Here is a 22969-nt window from a genome sequence, read left to right on the forward strand (position 1 = left end):
ATAATAAAAAAGACAACCCAACTAAAAAGAATGGGCAAAATATTTGAACAGAAGCATTATCTGTGAAAATATACAAATAGCAAAAACATAAAAAGTTCCTCAACATCATTAGTCATTAGAAAAATGTAAGTTAAAACTCCATCGCATACCTACTAGAATGGCTAAAAAAACTAACCTTATGGCTAAAAAGACTGACCAGAATAAAGAACAATTAGAACTCTCATACATTGCTGATGGGAATTCAAATAACCCCTTTGGAAGACAGTTTGGCAATTTCTTATAAATTTAAATATATACTTTCCACATAACCTAGCAATCTCACTCCTAGATGTTTACCTTAAAGAAATAAAAACAAATGTCCACGTAAAGACCTGTATGTGAATGTTATCGCAACCTTATTCACAATAGCCGAAAACTGGAAACAACCCAAATGTCTATCACTTGGCAAATAGAGAAACAGATTGTGGTTCATCCAGAGAACGAAAGACTATGCAACAGTAAAAAAAGGAACAAGCTATTGATATAGGCAATGACACTGTTGAATCACAAAAGTACTATGCCAAGTGAAAGAAACCAGACACAAAAGGTTACATTCTGTAGAATTCCATTTATACGACATTCTGGAAAAGGCAAAACTATAGGGAAAGAAATCACATCTGTGGCTGCTGGGGGCAAAAGGTGAGGAGGAGGGGATTGACTACAAAAGGGCTCCAGGGAACTGAAGTACTAGTAGCCAGGTAAAGGATAGGGAACAGTCCATGTAGACGGAACAGGATGCCCAAAACCCAAAGACAAGGAGTTATGGCTCATTCAAGGAATTGAAAAGCCCAGTATTGACCCAAACAGAGAGCAAGAGGTGAGAGATAGGAAAATGGCACCAGAACACAAAGGGACGTGTGTATCATGTTAAGGGTTTACTGTTTCATAGAAACCATAGAAAAGTTTTTAAGCCAAAGGTGACGTGATCAGATATACATTTGAAAAAGTTAACTTCATTCAGCCAGTGTAGAAAATGGAGAAGAGCAAAACTGAAGTGTTCGTTTGCAATAGTGTGAAAGATGTGGTAGCTTTGATGAGGTTAGGCTTAATGGGAGAGAGATGTAGCTGAATTAGACATACTTGGTAGGTAAAAATGTAAGTGTTCTACTCTCCCTTTTTATAGTTGTGGTTTCAAGACCACCAAGGCTCTATTTTCTAGGAAGTTGAAGGTGCAATTAGAACATTGCCAGGCAGTAGAGTTTTTCTACCTGACCAAAAAGCCTTGCTAACTGTGATTAAGATTAGCAGTCTTAAGAAGATACACAGATTGCCAACAAACACATGAAAGAATGCTCAACATCATTAATCATTAGAGAAATGCAAATCAAAACTACAATGAGATATCATCTCACACCGGTCAGAATGGCCATCATCACAAAATCTAGAAACAATAAATGCTGGAGAGGGTGTGGAGAAAAGGGAACACTCTTGCACTGTTGGTGGGAATGTAAATTGATACAGCCACTATGGAGAACAGTATGGAGGTTCCTTAAAAAACTAAAAATAGAACTACCATATGACCCAGCAATCCCACTACTGGGCATATACCCTGAGAAAACCATAATTCAAAAAGAGTCATGTACCAAAATGTTCATTGCAGCCCTATTTACAATAGCCAGGACATGGAAGCAACCTAAATGTCCATCATCAGATGAATGGATAAAGAAGATGTGGCACATATATACAATGGAATATTACTCAGCCATAAAAAGAAACGAAATGGAGTTATTTGTAGTGAGGAGGATGGAGTTAGAGTCTGTCATACAGAGTGAAGTAAGTCAGAAAGAGAAAAACAAATACAGTATGCTAACACATATATATGGAATCTAAGGAAAAAAAAAAAAGTCATGAAGAACCTAGTGGCAAGACAGGAATAAAGACACAGACCTACTAGAGAACGGACTTGAGGATATGGGGAGGGGGAAGGATAAGATGTAACAAAGTGAGAGAGTGGCATGGACATATATACACTACCAAACGTAAAATAGATAGCTAGTGGGAAGCAGCCGCATAGCACAGGGAGATCAGCTCTGTGCTTTGTGACCACCTAGAGGGGTGGGATAGAGAGGGTGGGAGGGAGGGAGATGCAAGAGGGAAGAGTTATGGGAACATATGTATATGTATAACTGATTCACTTTGTTATAAAGCAGAAACTAACACACCATTGTAAAGCAATTATACTCCAATAAAGATGTTAAAAAAAAAAGATTAGCAGTCTTTGTCACAGGATTAAAATTTTGTTGTTATTTTGCTTTGTTTTTAACAAAATACTTAAAACAGCTAAACATGAAACTTAATCTACTCAAATAGAATCTTCAGTTAGAATAAAATGTGGGAAAAAAATATACCAGTTGGGGCACATTCAATATCTTTTTCATTGCCCCAGATCATAATTATATCATGCCTCTCTTTAGGCTTAAGTGAAATTAACTCAGTATTTCTTGGCATCTCCTTTTTCAGGTTGACTTTTACTTCAATGATGTCTTTTGCCTTCACATCAATACTGAATCCCTGAGGCTTGTTTAATTTAGAACTGAAGAACCTTGACCTTCAGAGTATGCAATCTTTTGCCAGGAAGTTATCTAAAACTACTTTCTGCTTTTCCCAGTACCTTGAATAGCTCTCCTACAGAGTTTCAGTATCTTTTCACTCCTACAGGGGAAAATAAAACAACAGAAAAATTACAGCCATGGGTACTCACATCAGTGTCACAGCATTTGATTGACTTTTCCCACCAACTGGAATAAAACAATTTTCCTCTACCTTAGCATCAGCTCTTTTTCATTTGGAAAACACGTAATCTTAATTTACATTGCATTTTACTTAGTAAACAACATTCACGCGGTGTTAGTACTTCTGATAAACGATTTTCCAAAGGAGCTAAGAATTACAAAATCAAGTTTGCCCAGATTTTTTTAATGTGGTTAAACAAAACTACAGACTTTAAAATTGATTTTAAATAACTTTATCATTCTTTCTCTCTTCACTACCCCTCACCAACCTATTTTCTTAGACAAATTAAATTTATTATGGGCTTTCCTCTTAGTTCTCATCCTCACAGATTTTCTTCCCCGTGTGACATGAGCCAAGCAAATCAGAATAAAAATACTACCAGGGTAGTTACCTGCTGTGATCTGAATGTTTGTGTCCCCCAAAATTTATGTGTTGAAATCCCAAGTTGATGGGTTTTAGGAGGTGGGCCTATACAGGTGATTAGGTCATGAGGGTGGAGCCCTCATGAATGAGATGAGTGCCCCTATAAAAGGAGCCCCAGAGAGCTTGCTTTCACCTTCTACCATGTGAGGACACAGTGAGAAATCAGCAGTCTACAACCTAGAAGAGGGCTTTCACCAGAACCTGGCCATGCTAACACCATGATTTTGGATTTCCAGCCTCCAGAACTGTGAGAAATAAATTTCTGTCATTCATACGAGCCTGTGGTATTTTGTTACAGTAGTCCAAACAGACTAAGACTCTCCTATGTACATCCAGTATCTGGGAGAATTTTGACATACTGTATGTATTAGCTTGCTAGGGCTGCCATAACAAAATACTACAGACTGGGAGGCTTAAACAACAGAAACTTATTTCCCAAAGTTTTGGAGGCTGGAAGTCCAAGATCAAGATGTTAGGAGGTTTCATTTCTTCTGAGGCCTCTCTCCTTGGCTTGGAGGTGGTCACCTTCTCCCTGTGTCTTCACATGGTCTTTCCTCCGTGTACCCACACCCTTGGTGTCTCTTTTTGTATGTCTAAGTTCCTCTTCTTGTGATGACACCACTCATTGAATTAGGGCCCACCATTATTTACCCATTTTACCTTAGTCACCTCCTTAAAGGCCCTATCTTCAATACAGTCACATTCTGAAGTACTGAGGGTTAGGGCTTCAACATACGAATTTTGTGGGGACACAGTCCAGCCCATAACACTATACAATGCTTCTGCCATCAATAAGGTCTCAGGATGCACATAACTGACCCCTGAAATGCCATCCCGACCTGAACACTGGCGGCAGCCACCTCCTTTGCTTGTTCAGTGTCCTGTTATAATCTTCTCTCTTACCTAATAATTCAGAAGAAAAAGAGAGGCTATTAGGTGTGAATTCCCTGAAATCTCTGGCACCTAAAAACTCATTTCTTTCCAGATCTAGGGGCACCTCTCTCTATGTCATATACCACATTGCTTCTAGACCAGTTTTTTTCTGACACAGAGATCTGATTGGCTCGTCTCACTGCTCAAACTCTTCAGTTGCACCCCATCCAAATTTTTGAGCATGGCACTCAAGCCCCCCATGACCCAGCTTCGATCTGGGTTTCTGGCCTCCCATCCTGCTCCCTGATCTCCTTGTTGCCTAGGTTCCAGCAACACTGACCTCTTCGTGCTGCTGGGAAAACACTCTCCTTTCCAAAGGCAGGGTGTTTGGGTCCCTGTGTTTTGACTTATTAACGGAGTTATTCTCTAGGTACTTGCTGGAAAACCTTCTCTTCTCTCTGTCTGCAGAGCTCCTTGTTCTTCAAAACTTTGCTTGAGTATCACCTCATCACGTCACTTCCCTGACTCCTCTCCTCCAAAGCGAGTTCATGCTTCCTCCTTGGTCCCCCAGCCCACTTTCCCGCTAAGCCGAGCTCCTCAAGGACACAAATAGTGGTTCTTGTGTCTTACTTATCCCTGTATCTCCAAAGTCCACACACAGCAAAAGTAAAAAGAAAGAAACAGAGAAGGGGAGCGAAGAGGGAGAGAGAGAGAAGAGAATTCAAGTCTTTGCATGAGTGGCACTCACCACTCCCTTTGCGCTGTGTCTCCCTGCCTGAGCTGGCAGCCCCTTGGGAGCAGGAAATGTGTCACATTCCTCTTTGTGCCTCATGTACGTTGCACCATTCCAGGCACAAAGCAACAGCTCGGTAAAATCCTGCTGAACGAATGAACCCTGAAGGCAAAGACATCTGTCCTTTCAAAGTGACCGTCACTGAACCAGCTTTTGAACAGATACCAAAGAATATAGACTAGGCTGGAAGCAGAAACAAATGCATTTCCACAGGCTTCATCCGTGGCCGCCTCTCGTGAAGCCCCAGGTTTCAGCTGCAGGCTTCCTTCCTGAAGTAGACCCACTTTGCAGAGCTCCACTGCATGCGCTGTGGAACCATGAGTTTTTAGGGTGGTGAAACTATCCACGTCTTGTCTTTCCTGTGAGGTTTGGCGACTGAGCAGTGGAAATGTTTCTCCAATTTCCCACCCACGGTCTCTCAGCAAAAATCCAGTAGCGTCTCAAGAATGTGCATCTTGACTCAAATTGACATTTCCTTGAGGCCTCCCCCCAAAATGAGCTGCGCCAGGCCCCCTTTGACTGTGCCAGGCCAAGGTGAGCTACTTCCTCAGCAGTCCAGCATTGTTAGGAGTTTTGCTTTGGGAATGGCATTGCAGCTCAGATGTGCTGCAGAGCGGCTTCTGGCGGGAACCGTTGCTGTCTGCTTTAAAGCCACAGAAGCCTGAACTGGTGCTGCCAGAAAGGCTGCAGCCCAGTGATTTGTTGCAGACACGCTGTTTTCTTAGTTGATTGTTCATTACAGCTTGTCTGTATCAATCAATTTTGGGAGGTGGCAACTAATAAAAACCAAAACTTGCTACCTTAATTGACAAAGGGATTTTGTTGGAAGGATACTGTTAAATCCCACAATATATCCCTGTTGTATCCGAAGGATTGCTGAATAACCTGGGGGGAGGGCAGGAAGCAGGACAGGTATGAGAAGCTTGGCCGCAGAAGTTCGCACACCATCTCTCTGGCATTCTGCCGTGTATGTGACTTAACACCCACAAGTCCCAGCTCAAAATTCCGCAAACCTGGGAGAAAGAATCTGATTGGCCCAGCTTAAGTCATGTGTCCACTCTTAGACCAAGTGAAAGAAACAAGGCTGTTGAGTCTCCCACTATGGGTGGGTGTCTTAGTTTCCTATTGCTGCTGTAACAGGTTACTGCAAATTCAGTGGCTTCAAACAGCAGAAATGTATTCTTTTACAAGTCTGGAGGTCGGAAGTCTGAAATCAGTTTCATCGGACTAAAGCCAATGTGTTGGCAGGGCTGGTTCCTTCTGGAACCTCTGAGGGGAGAATCCATCTCCTTGCCTTTTTCCCCTTCTAGTGGCCACCTGTATTCTTTGGTTCGTGGCCCCTTCATTTATCTTCAAAGTGCATCATTCTGTTCCCAACATTACATAGCCTTCTCCTCTTCTGTAGTCAAATCTCTTTCTGCCTCCCTCTTGTAAGGACACTTATAATTACCTTTAGCATTGACCCAGATAATCCAGGATAATCTCTCCATCTCAGGATCCTTAACTTAACCTCATCCGCAAAGTGCCTTTTGCCACATAAGGTAACATTCATAGGTTCCAGGGATTCAGACTTGAATATCTTTGGAGGTCATTATTCAGCCTACCACAGTGACGTAGGAGGTTTTCAGAGAATGACAGGTGGACAAACCATCCCAAAGATACCCACTACTGTGGTATCAACTGATGAAATCAAGTGATGGCTATGCCCCAAGCATTATGCCGAATACCTTACATGCATTAATTTATTTGACCTTCAGTGCTGCTTTTAGAGTGGCCGTTATTGTTATCCCAATTTTGCAAATAAATTGGCTCATAGACAAAGACAAAGATTATCAATAGAAGATTCGGTAATTAAGGACATAGACGCCAGTTAGTAGTGGACTTGGGATTTAAACCCAAGACTGACTTCAAGGGCTGAGTCACTAGACTTTTTACCCCTAGGCTATGCTCTCCCAAAGCCAATCCATAATGTTTCCGGGTTCATTGACATATGGGAGACACTGGGAGATTTGTAAGGACAAATTCTAAAGTGGACAAAGTTGTCTTCAACACTCTTTATGGCATTTTTTCCTCTCCAACATTTTCCCAATACTTCATGCTGCTCCTTGGTAAATTCAATCCTTCCTCCAGATTTCCCCTCCCCAAATAAAAACACATGCTCCTGACTCATCCCACTTCATCAAGGTGACTATTTAATTTATTGTCAAAACCTGGGCAATAGTGAAGTAGGACACTATTAAAAATAACATCAGAACAATACTTGTAAACTGGCACTGTCCTAGGCAAGCTGGGTGTATAGTCAACACACACTTGTGTGCTCTGTGATTTATCTCCTCAGGGCCCCATTTGCAGACAGCTCAATGAAAGCAAGAAGGAAATAGGACACTGCAAACTTTTAATAGATAATGATGGGCTATTATCCCTCTCAGGGGTATGTATTAGTATTCTGAAAGAGATTTCTGGAATCACAGTGATTTTCACTCCGAAAGGGAAAATCACAAATGATAGTATTTTCAGTATTGAGAGAGCCTGGGGGCTAGGTGTGTGTTTGGGGTGGAGGAATGATGACACAGGGGAACCGCAGAAGGAAAGATTATTTTAGGTGGAGGTATTTCTATACATCTCATAAAAAACCACAACAGTAGAAACTCCTCTGCATTCCCTAAGGCTAGTCTTAGTCTTAGAGCTTCCCACCTTTGCTGTTGGCTATCTGATGCCTTTAATGGCAAGTCATCATGGGTCTCAGCAGTGGACCAACGGGAAAAGGCAGAGAGTAGGAACTGGATGGGGGTCGGGGTTTGTGAGAGTAGGGCACCTGTAAACTGGAGTCAGTGAGGTTCCCAGGATGCAAAAGATGTTGACAGGTCTGGGCTTGGTCCAAGAGGACTTAAATCTGTTGCATGGGGCCCAGTAGCAGATAAGATTCTCAGACAGCATCACGACTTCACATAATTTTCTAGTTTGTGATTAGATTCCAACTGGTAAGTGAGGATACTTAGATAATAGTATGGGGCTCCAAGGAATGAGATAGAAAAGGCTGGGCAAAGTATCCAAGTTCTAGCCTAGTTGGCAGGATCCAGGGCTGTTTTTGAACCTTTGCTTAGAGAACCAGGGGACAAACCAAGAACTTGGGCAGAAGCCCAGAACCGTAGACTGGGGGCAAACAAGGCTGGAATATGGAGCAAATTTTCAAATTGGTGATCAAACAAGGACTACTGACAAGCCACCCAGCTTAGAGCATTACCAGTTACAGCAAGGCAGGCAGGGCCCCCAGCTCCCAGCTCTCCCAGTGCCCAGCCTTGCAGCTGTAGGGGAGGAAAAATAATTTTCTTTCTACCTTCTGAGTTCTTGGCTGAGACCCCTGTACTAAAAGGCAGATTAACAAGTGAAAACAAATAGTTTGTTAAAACATGCAGCACACATCACGTGGGAGAAACCTAAACCAAAAGTAACTCAAAGTGGTGATTTAGAATTCCAAAGATATGGCATCTTCAATAAAAAATAATAAATTTGTAGAGAAATGACAGGACAAAGGAAAGCAGTTTCAGGCTCCCAAGGAAGGCAAACTTGGAAGGTGGGAGGGTAAATACATGGGAGGAAATGAATGGACTGATGTTCATTTGCAGATTCCTCTGGTGCTACCTCTGCGCTGATAAGAATGTCTTCTTTCCTCCTCATCCAGGGAGGGTAACTTTCACATAGGAGTTTTATCTCCTGCTTTTAGGAAGAAAAAAGGAGGGTCAGAGTGTCCTTATACTTGCCGTTTCTTGAATGCTTGTAATTCAAAATAATCCATATGCCAAAGTGGCATATTTTGGGGAGACACGTTCTGGTTTCTTTCACAGTGTAAGTAGCTTTCCCAAGCACCTAGAAGATGGATTTCCAGCAAGTTCTGCCAGCATGACACCACAGCAGCTACTCTGACATCCAGTAAGCCTGCCCTGCCCTCTGACAATTTCCAGATATCAGCTCTCACCCCTTTTTATACCTTCAATTCGTCTATCCTTTAGTGTTCTCTTCTTAATAGTCAATCCCTCGTGACACCAGTCCCTGTTATAGTTAATAATTCTTTATATTAAAATTTCCCTTTCAGGGACTTCCCTGGTGGTGCAGTGGTTAAGAGTCCACCTGCCAATGCAGGGGACACAGGTTCGATCCCTGGTCCGGGAAGATCCCACATGTTGCAGGGCAACTGAACCCGTGTGCCACGACTCCTGAGCCTGTGCTCTAGAGTCCGCGAGCCACAACTACTGAGCCTGTACTCTAGAGCCCGTGAGTCACGACTTCTGAGCCCGCGTGCCACAAGTACTGAAGCCCGCACGCCTAGAGTCCGTGCTCTGCAACAAGAGATGTCACCGCAATGAGAAGCCCACGCACCACAACGAAGAGTAGCCCCCATTCGCCGCAGCTAGAGAAAGCCCGCACTCAGCAATGAAGACCCAACACAGCCCAAAATAAATAAACAAATAAATATACAAAATTAAAAAAAAATTTCCCTTTCAAATTCCTCTGTGGTTTCTGTCTCCTCATTGAACCCTCATTAATACAGAGAGTATTGATCACAGAGCCCGGGCATGTACTGAAATGGGGCTTGTGGCGCACTCTGTTAATGCCACCCAGTCTCCATTCTCTTATTCTATTAGTGAGGGTCCTTAAACTAGGTTCACAGACCCCAAAAAGCCTTTGAGTAGAATTCAGGGTGTCCATGCACCAGGCTGAGAAAAAAAAATCACATCTTTGTTTTGACTACCCTCTAACTGAAATTTAGCATTTCCTTCAGTTATGAATGTAGGTGATGGCCACGGTAGGATTAATACCGCCTGTGACTTTGTCACCAGAAGGAATCACAGATATTTTTATATCACATTACGACTGCAGATACCTTGAAGTTTTGTTTATGCTCATCATGACTTTGAAGTTATCGTAGTGATTAAACCTGCTGCCATATTTGTTATCAATGCAATAATAAGAAGCACGGTTGCAACTATTTTCACAATTATTTTTAATGCAAATATTTTAAACGTTTTTTAATTTAAAATTTTGTTTGAGAATTCTGTGAAGCAGTTTCATCAGACTGACAAAGGGATCCATGGCATAAGAAAGGCTAACAACCCCTGCTCTAGAATGATAGAAGTTTTAGGGAGGCACATGGATAGCCAACTAAATGCTTCATTTCCCAGCATCCCTGGTAGCTAGTTGTGGCCATGTGACCAAGTTTTGGTTAACGAGATGTGAACAGAAATAATGTGTGCAACTTCTGGGTCAAACCTTTAGGTATGACCTCCTCTTTTCTCCCTTTTTTGGGACTAGAATAGGATAGGGCATACAGTGGTAGGGAACCAGATCTGTCGTTTTAGACAAGATGATAGAAGCTGCATGTTGAAGATGACAGAGCTTCAAGATGGAAAGAGCTTGGAATCCCAGTATCTTGGAGCCACCGTTGAGTCTAAACTTCGGTGAGAAACATAACCTTGTACCTTGTTTAGATCACTGGCATTTGGGGTTTTATTCTGGTAGAGGTATCAATATCCCAATACAAAAATTCTGTGAAGTCTGCAGAAAAATCTGAACAATATTAGAAACTGAATCTAAATTATTTGGGCTAAAACCTGCCCTCTTTGATGAATCTTGCTAGCTGAGAAAACTGCTCTGGAGATGGGGGATGTAGGTGGCTTTACTTCAGCTGCTCCTGGGTGGGCAGCTGACTGACCCTTGTTCACTGTGGGTTCCAGTGTGTCTGGCAAGGATTCATTCCACTCCTCCCTCGGCTGAATCATTTGACCAATTTCAAGTATGACACACATTATATTTAATCCAAAAGAAGGGATTTTTTTCAAGGATTTAATTTTTTTATTGTTCCGTCCATCCATCCATCCATCCATCCATCCATCCATCCAACCATCCATCCATCCATCCATCCATCCGTCCATCCATCCATTTATTTATTCATTCATTCTTCAACAAAAGTCTTTGGAGCACTGGCCATATTCTAATATTCCCCTAAAGACTGGGGACACAAGGGCAAATAAGTCCTAGTGTCTGACTTTGGGAAGCTCTCAGTCCAGTGTGAGGGCAGGAGATGAAGGTAAACTAGGTGTAGTATTACCCTAATGCTTTGCAGTTGCTTTATGGGGCAACATTGAACAGACTAAGTAACCAAGGCTCTGATTTAAGGTTTAATGATCTTGTATGCAATAAAACAGGTTTTCTAGTGATCGCTGTGATTCTAGTGATTGTATTTTGCTTAATATAAAGAAAGCCAATTATGTAACTTTCCTACAAAGTATCTATGAAAATGAGTATCTGAAAAAATCAACAAAAGATGACTTAGTTTTTGAGATAAATAAGAATAGTAATAGGGCTTCCCTGGTGGCGCAGTGGTTGAGAATCTGCCTGCCAATGCAGGGGACACGGGTTCGAGCCCTGGTCTGGGAAGATCCCACATGCCACGGAGCAACTGGGCCCGCGAGCCACAACTACTGAAGCCTGCGCGTCTGGAGCCTGTGCTCCGCAACGGGAGGGGCCGCGATAGTGAAAGGCCCGCGCACCGCGATGAAGAGCGGTCCCCGCTTGCCGCAACTACAGAAAGCCCTCGCACGAACCGAAGACCCAACACAGCCAAAAATAAATAATAAATAAATAAATAAAGTAGCTATAAAATTTAAAAAAAAAAAAAAAAAAGGTCACAAAAACCTTAGATATGATCACTGGCAAACACAACCTGGTGGCTTCTGAGGATCTTTTAAAAAAAAAAAAAAAGAATAGTAATAATAGCGGTAATAATAATAGATTACGTGGATAGAACACTTTTTATGTGCCATTTACTGTGCCAACAGGTGGATCATAATCAAATGCCTGAGCACTCCTTCTCTGAACAGCCTGTCCTGTTTAAGATGTCACCCAAGTCCAGTTAGTGGCCTAGTGCCATCCATTGCACAGGTGAATTTGAACTCCTTCTGAGATTCTGTTTCGTCCTCTTTATACTGTCACTGCCCTGGTTCTAATCCTCTATTTCTCTTCTGAACTCGTTATAATAGCTTCCCAACCAGTCTCTCTGATCTCTAGTCTTAACCTGCTACAGTCTACCTCCGCTTTGCTTCCAGATGACTGTTCTCTTGTCTCTGCCCTGCTGGGAAGTTCTCAGTGCTCCCCAGTGTTTGCAAACTTATCACCCTGGAGTTCCAGGTCCTGCAGAAGCTGGTCCCTGCTTATGTATCTTCTTGCCCCACCATCTTACTAAGCTTCAGCCAAGCAGCCTACCCTGTTTTCTAAACGCATGATGAAATTTCACACCTCTGTGCAGTACTTCATGCTGTTCCTCTTGCCTGAAATGCCCTTCCTCTCTTCCTGTGCCCTTACAAAGCCTCCTGAGGTCACCCCATTCCGAGACCTGATGCCTCTCTGCTCCAGCCCCTACTCCCTGCAGCAGAACGAAGTCTTCCTTCTCTCTCCTTTCAAGGCACATCGCATATACTTTTATTCTAGCACTTATTACAGGGTGTGGTGACCTGGCCCTGCGTGGAACCATCACCTCTGACCATGTCCTTTTGTTACCCTGAAATGCTGGTCAGCTGAAGGTAACTGAGAACACCATGGCCTCGCCTTACCCTCACCCCTAGATTTCCATTTCCCTCTCACCTCTCCAGCACTTTCCAAAAGTCCTTTCCCCTCTCGAGGGTCATTTAATTTCATCCCATCCCAATGACTGTGGCTTTAGGGAAAGCAGAGTAATTCCTTTTATATCTTCAAACCTCAGCCCTTCTTGGACAACACAGGATCGGGAGATCACCGAATGTCAGCCTGGGCTGGAGGCTGCCTTAAAACTGTTCAACTGTTCAGAGTTCCTGAGGCCAGCGTCCTCGTGTTAATTACGTTTATATCTCTCAGAGTCTTGCAAAATGCTCGGAGCGTGAAATCATTTACAAAACTCCTAAATTAAATTCATCATGAAGGCAACCTAAGATCCATAAAGTACAAAACTCAGAGATATCCAATTCAAAGTATTTACAGTAGATGGAGCTATATATTTCCACTGTGATCTACTCTGTACTTCATATATCATGTGAAATTTTTAACATTTCGGCAGTTACTCATCAGTTCTTTTTGCTTAAATAAATTAAAAGCCATGGGACTCACTTGCCCTGTTTATCCTTGTTAGCTATAAATTGTTAGAAAATGTTATTGAAGAGTTTCCCTAAAAACTGTACTCTGATTAAAAGCATTTGGAACAAGTAATAGACATTATTAAAAGCCAGAGATAAACCCTAATGTAAACTATGGACTTTGGGTGATCATGATGTGTCATCAGTTGTAACAAATGTACCTCTCTGGTGTAGGATGTTGGTAACAGGAAAGGCTGAACGTAGCTGCAAGGAAGGCTGGAAAATTGTCTTTACTAAGAGGCGAGGTGCTGAGCTAAATACCTACAACAGATAGTAAGGTACTGCTAATAGTATGCCACAGTAGGATGTTTTAAAACTTTTTATTATGGAAAATTTCAAGCATATAAAAGATGTATAATGAATTTCAAGGTGCCCATCATAAATCTTCAACTGTTAGCCAACCTTGCTTCATCCTGCTCACTTCCCCACAACCTACAGTTTTTTTTCTGGATTTAAAAAACAATTGTGGTAAAATACAGTCCCGTGGTATCTACTGGGGATTGGTTCCAGGATCCCCATGGATACAAAATTTCACAGGTGCTCAAGTCCCTTGTATAAAATAGCATAGTTCACTAGTGGCAAGACGGGAATAAAGACACAGACCTACTAGAGAATGGACTTGAGGATACAGGAAGGGGGAAGGGTAAACTGTGACAAAGTGAGAGAGTGGCATGGACATATATACACTACCAAACGTAAAATAGGTAGCTAGTGGGAAGCAGCCGCATAGCACAGGGAGATCAGCTCTGTGCTTTGTGACCACCTAGAGGGGTGGGATAGGGAGGGCGGGAGGGAGGGAGATGCAAGAGGGAAGAGATATGGGGACATATGTATATGTATAACTGATTCACTTTGTTATAAAGCAGAAACTAACACGCCATTGTAAAGCAATTATACTCCAATAAAGATGTTAAAAAATAAAATAAAATAAAATAGCATAGTTCAGTGGTCCTTTGTATCCGTGGATTCTGCATCTGTGGATACAACCAACCGCAGATGGAATTCAGTCTGCAGTTGGTTGAATCTGCAGATACAGAAGGCCAACTGTGTATGTACATAAAAGCTGGATTATCTTTAGCATGACATCTTACCCATAAAAACTTCACAATGCCTCTCTGGTAATGACTTTTAAAAACATAATCATCTGCCATTTTTATACATTACAATATTAATAATTTGTTAATATCATCTAATTTCCAGTCCATATTAAAGTTACCCCAGATACCAAAAACGAACAAACAAAAAAACCCCACCAGGCTTTTTATAGTTGTTCATTCAAATCAGAGTCCAGACAAAGTCCATACACTGCATTTTGTTGTTGTAAGTCTCCTTTATCCTGTAACATCTCCCCAACACCTGCTTTTTAAAATGTCATTAATTTATTAGGGAGACAAGACCATTTTTCCTGAGTATAATATCCCACAATAAGTTGATAACGTCTGTTGAATTAGGTCCTCAGGAAACGTTCTTTAGAATAAACCTCTAGAATTTTCTGGTCCAAGGGCATGAACCTCTGTGTGGCTCTTGCTCACCACACTTACAAGCAGAAGTGTTTCTTCAGTACCTACCTAACTGCCACTGGTTAGGTATTATTATCCTGTCACATTCCTCACAGCTTGGTGAACACCAGGGCGCATTTGAAATTGTATGCTAATTTAGCACGTGTAAAATAATACCTTTATTTACATTTTATAAATTTAACATGCTTAAAGTAGCACTTGTAAGTTACGTTTCTTTGGTTGCCCTTTCCACCCGCGTATCTATTTACAGTTCATGCTCTCTCTTATGTGACTTGATTGTTCGACTCCTCTAATCCTCTAATGCTGCACCCCTCTAACCCCTCTAGGTAACTCTGTAGTAACTCCCTGTTATAATCATGGCTGTTCCTCATCTTTTGTTTTTAATTACATTTTTTAAAAAGTTAGTCCACTTTTTATTTTGTAGAGCAGTTCTTGGGTTAGGGAAAAATTGAGGAGAAAGTACAGAGGTTCCCATATACGCTACTCCCCCTTACACTTTCCCCTATTATTGACATCTTGCATCCATTTGTTACAGTTGATGAACCATACTTTACATTAAGTTCACTCTTTGTGTTGTATAGTTCAATGGGTCTTGACAAATGTATAATGTCAGATATTCACCATTAGAGTATTGTACAGAATAGTTTCACTGCCCTAAAAATCCCCTGCGTTTCCCCTATTCACCCATCCTACCCTTCCCCATGAACCTTGGCAACTATTGTTCTTTTTACTGTCTCCATAGTTTTGCCTTTTTCAGAATGTCATGTAGTTGGAATCATACAGTATGTAGCCTTTTCATTCTGACTTCTTTCACTTTGCAATATGCATTTAAGAATCCTCCCTGGGGGCTTCCCTGGTGGCGCAGTGGTTGAGAATCTGCCTGCCAATGCAGGGGACACGGGTTCGAGCCCTGGTCTGGGAAGATCCCACATGCCGTGGAGCGACTAGGCCCGTGAGCCACAACTACTGAGCCTGCGCGTCTGGAGCCTGTGCTCCGCAACAAGAGAGGCCGCGATAGTGAGAGACCCGTGCACCGCGATGAAGAGTGGCCCCCACTTGCCGCAACTAGAGAAAGCCCTCGCACAGAAACGAAGACCCAACACAGCCATAAATAAATAAATAAATAAATAAATAAATAAAATATTAAAAAAAAAGAATCCTCCCTATATTTTATATTTTCATGACTTCGTAGCTCATTTCTTCATAGCTCATTTCTTTTTTTTTTTTTTTTTTTGGTTGTGCCCCATGGCTTGTGGGATCTTAGTTCCTCGACCAGGGATTGAACCCAGGCCCTCGGCAGTGAAAGCATGAAGTCCTAACCACTGGACCACCAGGGAAATCCTGCTCATTTCTTTATATTGCTGAATAATATTTCATTGTCTGGATGTACCACAGTTTTTTCATCCATTCACCTCTTGAAGAATATCTTGGTTGCTTGGTGGCAATTATGAATAAAGCTGCTATAAACATTCATGTACAGGGTTTTTTGTGGACATAAGTTTTCAACTCACTTGCGTAAGTACCAAGGAGCATGATTTTTGGATCTCTTGGTAAGACTATGTTTAATTTTGTAAGAAACTGCCACTCTGTCTTCCAAAGTGGCTGTACCATTTTGCATTCTCACCAGCAACAAATGAGAGTTCCTGTTGCTCCATAGCCTTGCCAGCATTTGGTGATGTCAGTGTTCTGGATCTCAGCCATTCTAATAGGTATGTAGTGGTATCTCATGTTGTTTTAATTTGCAGTTCCCTAATGACATATGATGTTGAGCATCTTTTCATATGCTTATTTACTACCTGTATATCTTCACTGGTGGGTGTCTATTCAGATCTTTTTCTCAGTTTCAATTGAGTTGTTTGTTTTCTTATTGAGTTTTAAGAGTTCTTTGTATATTATGAATACAAGTCCTTTAACAGATATGTTTTTCAAATATTTTCTTCCAGCCTGTGGCTTGTCTTTTCATTCTCTTAATGCCTTTTATAGTTAAACTTTTATTTTCAGATAATTGTAGGTTCACACGGAGTTGTAAAATGTAATACAGAGAGCTCCTCTGTACCCTTAACTCAGTTTCTCCCAATGGTAACATCTTGCACAACTATGGTACAATATCACAACCAGGATACTAACATTGATACAGTCAAGATACAGAACATTTCCATCACTGCACGGATCCCTCGTGTTACCCGTCCCTCATCTTTTGAATGGTCTTTCTACACCTAGAGAAATTCCCGCCTATGGAGTCCTGCCCCCAATATAAGAACGAGAACTCTTATGAGAATTGAAGCTAGCGTATGGCATGGACACACCCATGTAAAACTGATTTGGAAGTGGGCAAAGTGAGAAAACAGGCTCTTGTATTGCTGCTGGTGTGGTGGTGATGGGGGCATCTGGCTTTGGGGGAGGCAACCATGGTGGGGGCCTGCAAGGTTGAGCTCCTTGTGTTGAATGGGCAGCGGGGGGCAGGGGCTGGTGCCTTTCCTGAGGGCTCAGTGGGGCAGGACCCCTGCAGAGATTTTCTCATCAAATTGGGTATTGTTCTCCAAGCTTTAGCCTCAAACCTGGTTCTCTACCCCTCCCAACAATTCTATGAACAAGCCCATATGCTTTTATTTACTTATTTAGTTTATTTTGGAGGACTTTATGGCCAGTTATACGAACGTAATAAATAAACAACACCCTCCCCAGCCCCTCCCCAGCATTATTCCTACTCCATCCCTATCATCTTAATTTACGTCTTTCTGCTTAATCATCCAGAATAAATTTCTTTTGCTTGGAACTAAGGCTTCTCACTGATCAATTTCCTTAAGACTCAGGTTCCACTGGACTCCAAGAGACAAGTGAACTTTCAAGCACTTGTGTTTACAGGAGTTTTGCTACAAAAATATCTGTGGAAACCAAAATAAAGCAGATGGCCATCTGAGACTGCGTACCAGATTGTTTATATCAGTGAGTTAACCCATGAGACAGGCAGCAAAGGAACATAGCCAGGATACAAAAGATGCTGAATTTCGAAGAATTATCTTCAGCATGAAAATCTCTCAGCCCCAGCCCTTCCTCTGAAGCAATCATCAAGATGTATGTTCAGCTACAGTGGAAAGTTAGATTTTAGGGACAGAGACATCAGGGTTAAAATTTAGATATTGTCATCAATTGCCTGTGTGCCACCTTGGACGAGGCACTTGATATTTCTCAGTCTCCATTTATTTCTTCATCTATAAAATGGGGAGGATAATAATCTACCTTCGGGGTTATTATTGTGAAGGTTGAAGGAGAACATGAGCGTGAAGTGTCTGACAACCTTTCTGGTTTATGATAGATACTTAATTAGTGGTCATTATCATCAGTTGTTCCATTGGGAAAATAATGAGCTAAATCCATTTCCCAAGATGGATAAGAGGAGGCTGGAGCAGACAGTCCTCCCCAGGATTTGTTCTTTCTTTCTTTATCAACATATTCTTCTTTCTCACGGGGCAGCAAGATTCCTAGCTACAGAACTACATTTCCCAACCTCCCTTGCAGCCCAGGGCTGGCCATATTTCACAGTGTCGGCTAATGGGTTTTACATGAGAGTCTGCGGGGTCTATTTTATTTTCTGCTTGTAGTTTCCTTTTACTTTCTTGGCACAGAGATGTGAGGCTGGGGCTGCAGAGGCCGTCTTGTGACCAGAAGAGACCATGATGGGGAAGCCACATGCTACGATGGCAGAATAGGAGACGGAAGAAACCTGAGCCCTTGATGACATCATGGAGCCGCTGCACCTCAGGACCAACTGCTTCAATGTCCTGTGTGAGAAATTAACCCTGTGTGGTGAAAGCATCGTAGCCAGATTTCCGTAACATGCAGCTGAATTTAGTCCCTAAATGATGTGGAGACCACATCTACCAGGGCCATAGACCCAGGGATGAATTAGGTTTTTTTCCTGTTTTTAAAAAATTAATTACTTTATTTATTTTTGGCTGCATTGGGTCTTTGTTGCTGCGTGCCAGCTTTCTCTAGTTGAGGCGAGTGGGGGCTACTCTTCGTTGCAGTGCGCGGGCTTCTCATTGCAGTGGCTTCTCTTGTTGCAGAGCAGGGGCTCTAGGCGCGCGGGCTTCAGTAGTTGTGGCACGTGGACTCAGTAGTTGTGGCTCGCGGTTTCTAGAGCACAGGCTCAGTAGTTGAGGCGCACGGGCTTAGTTGCTCCGCGGCATGTGGGATCTTCCCGGACCAGGGCTGGAACCCGTGTCCCCTGCATTGGCAGGCGGATTCTCAACCACTGCGCCACCAGGGAAGTCCATGAATTAGTTCTTAATAATGACTTTGAAACATGAGTTATAGAATGTGCTAGGGAAGGGGAGGGCAGCCTAGACTTTTATCCCACTTATCACACAGTTGCTAAAAGTGAAAGCTACTACTTTTTGATAGATTTAGAAAAACTAAACATTTTCCCATAGCATCTATGTAATGGGGTGTCCATCTCCGGTTACAGGTCTCATTGGTCCCTGGAGTGCAACGCCAGCTACTATTTCACATGACATACATAGGAGGACATTTCGGGATTTGACCCCCTCCCCCAGTTCCCCCAGTTTGTGTCCAGGCCTCCCTGAGTGTTTCAAAGGTGGGGAGAAGTCTGGTTTGGTTCAGTCCTGTCTGGTGCTTTGATAATCCTGGAGGATGCAGGCTTACTGAAGCCAGGCGTTCACCTGTGTCTGCAGGGTGACAGTTGGACAAAATCTCCTGCATCTCTGGTAGCCACAGGCCCTAGACAGTGCCTCGCCCTGGCAGGATGTAATTCTTCTAGTGGCGGGCCGGCCTACTTGCCAGAGCTGTGTTCGGTGAGGGAGGCTCATGGCTGGACCGGTCCAGGCTGGTTGGGACAAAACTCCTATGACTCCTTCATCAGCCACTTCCCAGGGCACTTGGGCAGCCCTGGTGCGGATGGGCTTGTGTGGTGTCGGCTACCTCAAGTGGGTGCTGCAGTGGGGCTGCGCCTCGTCCCCCCTCCTCATCAGATCAAATGACCTTTCTCAGTCCAGCTATACCGTCAGTCAAATAAGAAATACCACAGGCCTTTATGAAACTTAGAGGGATACCATCAAAACAAAATTAGACCGCGTGTCTTCAAGTGCCTTGTACTCTTTGCAAGCAAACTGAAAATTAGTAGAAAATAAACCAGTCAGCTGTGACCTAGAAGTTTAGATAAGCAGTGACTATTCATGGAAAACTATTGTGCTTGCATTGAGACGAAAACAAAGATGATAATCTCCCTTTAGAAGGCAGGAGGTGCAGGTGGTTTCAGGCAGTGCTACTCACGGGGCTTGTCCCTGGCTTCCTGCAGGTCCCTGGGCCTCTGCGAGGTAGATTCATCTTCCAGGGACGCAACAGGGTAATTTTCTGTCTATTGAACTTAATGATAAAAAATTAGGACTTGTATTTTTTATGTCTTTTTTTTTTTGGTGGGGGGGTTTATTTATTTATTTATTTATTTATTTATTTATTTACTTATTTACTTACTTATTTATTTATGGCTGTGTTGAGTCTTCGTTTCTGTGCGAGGGCTTTCTCTAGTTGCGGCGAGCGGGGGCCACTCTTCATCGCGGTGCGCGGGCCTCTCATTATCGCGGCCTCTCTTGTTGCGGAGCACAGGCTCCAGACGCGCAGGCTCAGTAGTTGTGGCTCACAGGCCCAGTTGCTCCGCGGCACGTGGGATCTTCCCAGACCAGGGCTCGAACCCGTGTCCCCTGCGTTGGCAGGCAGACTCTCAACCACTGCGCCACCAGGGAAGCCCCTATGTCATTTTTTAATTTCATTTTTGGGGTATTTAATTTGTGTTGTATTTTACAAAAGTTGGTCTATGATAGATTGGAAATAAATACATTTTAAAAATGTCCTTCAGTGAGAGGCCTGCACACCGCGATGAAGAGTGGCCCCCGCTCGCCGCAACTGGAGAAAGCCCTCGCACAGAAACGAAGACCCAACACAGTCAAAAATAAACAAATAAATAAATTTATTTAAAAAAAAAAAAAGTCCTTTACCAGATAGCTTGGGAAGGCCTAGATTTTGATTTTAGGGAACTCTGTGCTCAGATGGGCGGGGCTCCGGTCCTCCATGCTCACCAGGTTCCGTCTTTGGGTGCACATTCCTGCAAGGGGTGTCGTCTGGGACCCTCCAGGGTCTCCAGGGACTGAGCTAATGTTGGTATTTCTTAGCGAGTAATTTCACATAAAATGGCACCTATGTGATTTGAAAGCGAACTGTACCCACCCCCGCCCCCAAAGAGACAATCAACTTACAAGATGAAAGACTACACTCAGACTTTAGTTTCTTTTCGTGGTCACTACAGACCGGCCAATATAACCCAGTAGGGCTGACTTAACACAAGGATTCTCAAACTGTCGGCAGTGGTGAAGCTCTCTACGTGAATTAATTCTGCCCCTTCATGCCAAATCTCAGTAGCTGGGACATCGCTGCCCAGGGCCAGAGAGAAGTGTAGGGTAGAAACGCTGCTGTCCAGCTAGAACATTGAAGCTGTCAGGACATTTCGAGGGTTATGGCGGTGGCACAAAAGAGTCTGCCAATGATGAATATTGGGTAGGAGGGGGTTGAGTTATAAGACAAAGATAATTGGAACTTTAGGACTCTGTTGTTTAAGGGAGAAAGAAAGAAGGATGCTCTTCTAATATCATGAACATTTGTCTTTGGGTTATTTCTTGGGTATTTTCACAGACACTATCTCATTTCAGGCCTTGCCTTGGGGCTGTTATTGCTATTTCACATTTGAAGGAACTGAGGCCTGGGAACGTTGAGACTTACCTGGGGTCCCTAGGAGAGCTGACCCTGATACAGGGTGGCCAGGGAAGCTCCCCTGTCCAGTTTTCCGCCCCATGGCAGGACATGGGCCTCAGACTGGAAATGGCAGCTGCTCTCTCCCTCCGGGCCTCTGTGAGCCCGGTCTGGGAGCAGCCGTGGACCCTGTGCCTCAGTTCACGTTCTCTCGGGGGCCATTTCCGGTGGGGGGCACAGAGGGCAGGCTGACGTGATGGGAAAAGTCTGGTGTCCCCATGTTCTTATTCTAACTCAGCTGGGCAGCATGTGAATGAAATCATTTTTCCCACCCTCATTTTTCCGGCCCCCCTTTTTCCCCACCTTCATTTTTTTCCTGCCCCTTCTCGTGGGCAGGATGTGGCCACCACCCCACGGGGTGTTTTGAAAGATTTATGATCGTGCAATGAGTTTCTAGTCCAGCATCTGGGAGAGCGCTCCAGAAATGGTAGCAGCGCCCATTGGGCAACGTTAATCATGATTTTTTAGTGATACCATCTATCCAGTGGTGTGATTTTTCTCCGTGTTTTCCAATGCAATTAAATTCTAATTAAATGTTCATGCTTATTATTTAAAAAAAAGAAAGAAACGGTAGCCGCCCTCCATAGGCATCACTTTCCTCTCCGGCTCGTCAGAGAGCTCCCTCCAAGGACGGACTTGATCTCATTCCTGTCTTTATCACCGACGCCGAGCCCCGTGGACCCAGGAGGCCTTCCACACAAGACTGTGTAAGGAAGAAACTGCCCACATCCGGCCCAACCTGACAGGCAGGACTGAGCCAAGTGTCACCAAAGCTGCTAGTTGTCCTACAGCCCTCTTCCTCTTAGCAATTCACTGAGCAGAGTGCTTGGTCCAAGGACCCACGTCCTGCCTCCCTGGCAGCTGTGACCAGGGACTCAGCTCAGGCAATGGGATGAAAGCTGATGTGTGGTTCTTCTGGGAAGTCTTACAGGCGGGGGGGCCCACTTCCGCCTCTTCTTCCGTTCCACAGCACAGGACACGGATGTGTGGTCTGGATGGACGGACGCCATCTTGGACCACGAGGACAAAGATGGTGCTCTAGGGAGGATGCAGCTAGAAGAGCACTGGGGGCCGCGGGAAGGACGAGAAGCTGTCCAGCCAACCTGGATCGATGGCCTCTCTCTCAGAGAGACAAGAGTAGAACTTCCATTGGGTGTAAGCCACTGCTTTTGTGGGTTTTCTGTCAGAGGCAGCTAAAACTAACCCTACGTGTTAAGACAATTAATGGAAAGAAAAATATCACCCCATCTTCCTTTGAGCTTTCTGTAGTATCGCCACCTTGTCCGAATTAAGACTCAAGCTCCCAAGTTCAAACAGGATTATGCACAGCTGGTTACAGGCTTCAGCGATCCAAGTGCAGGGTCTCTCTTCCTATCATGTTACCCTCCCGCCCCCTTTTTAATATGATCAGATGGTTCGATGTGTTTTCACCCTACACTTTCTCCATTCAAGCACGGACCAGGTTCTGCACATGTCAAGGGAGGTTTATGACGGGCCTTCTGGCATCTGCGTTTGAAAGATTAAAGACAGCAGGGGGAGAGGAGGGAAGGCCCGCCTTGGGGTGGGATGCAGAGCTGGGGGCAGTGACAGAGCACCCAGTCTGG

Source organism: Balaenoptera musculus, chromosome 2, assembly GCF_009873245.2.
Source record: "Balaenoptera musculus isolate JJ_BM4_2016_0621 chromosome 2, mBalMus1.pri.v3, whole genome shotgun sequence".
NCBI classification, from domain to species: domain Eukaryota; kingdom Metazoa; phylum Chordata; class Mammalia; order Artiodactyla; family Balaenopteridae; genus Balaenoptera; species Balaenoptera musculus.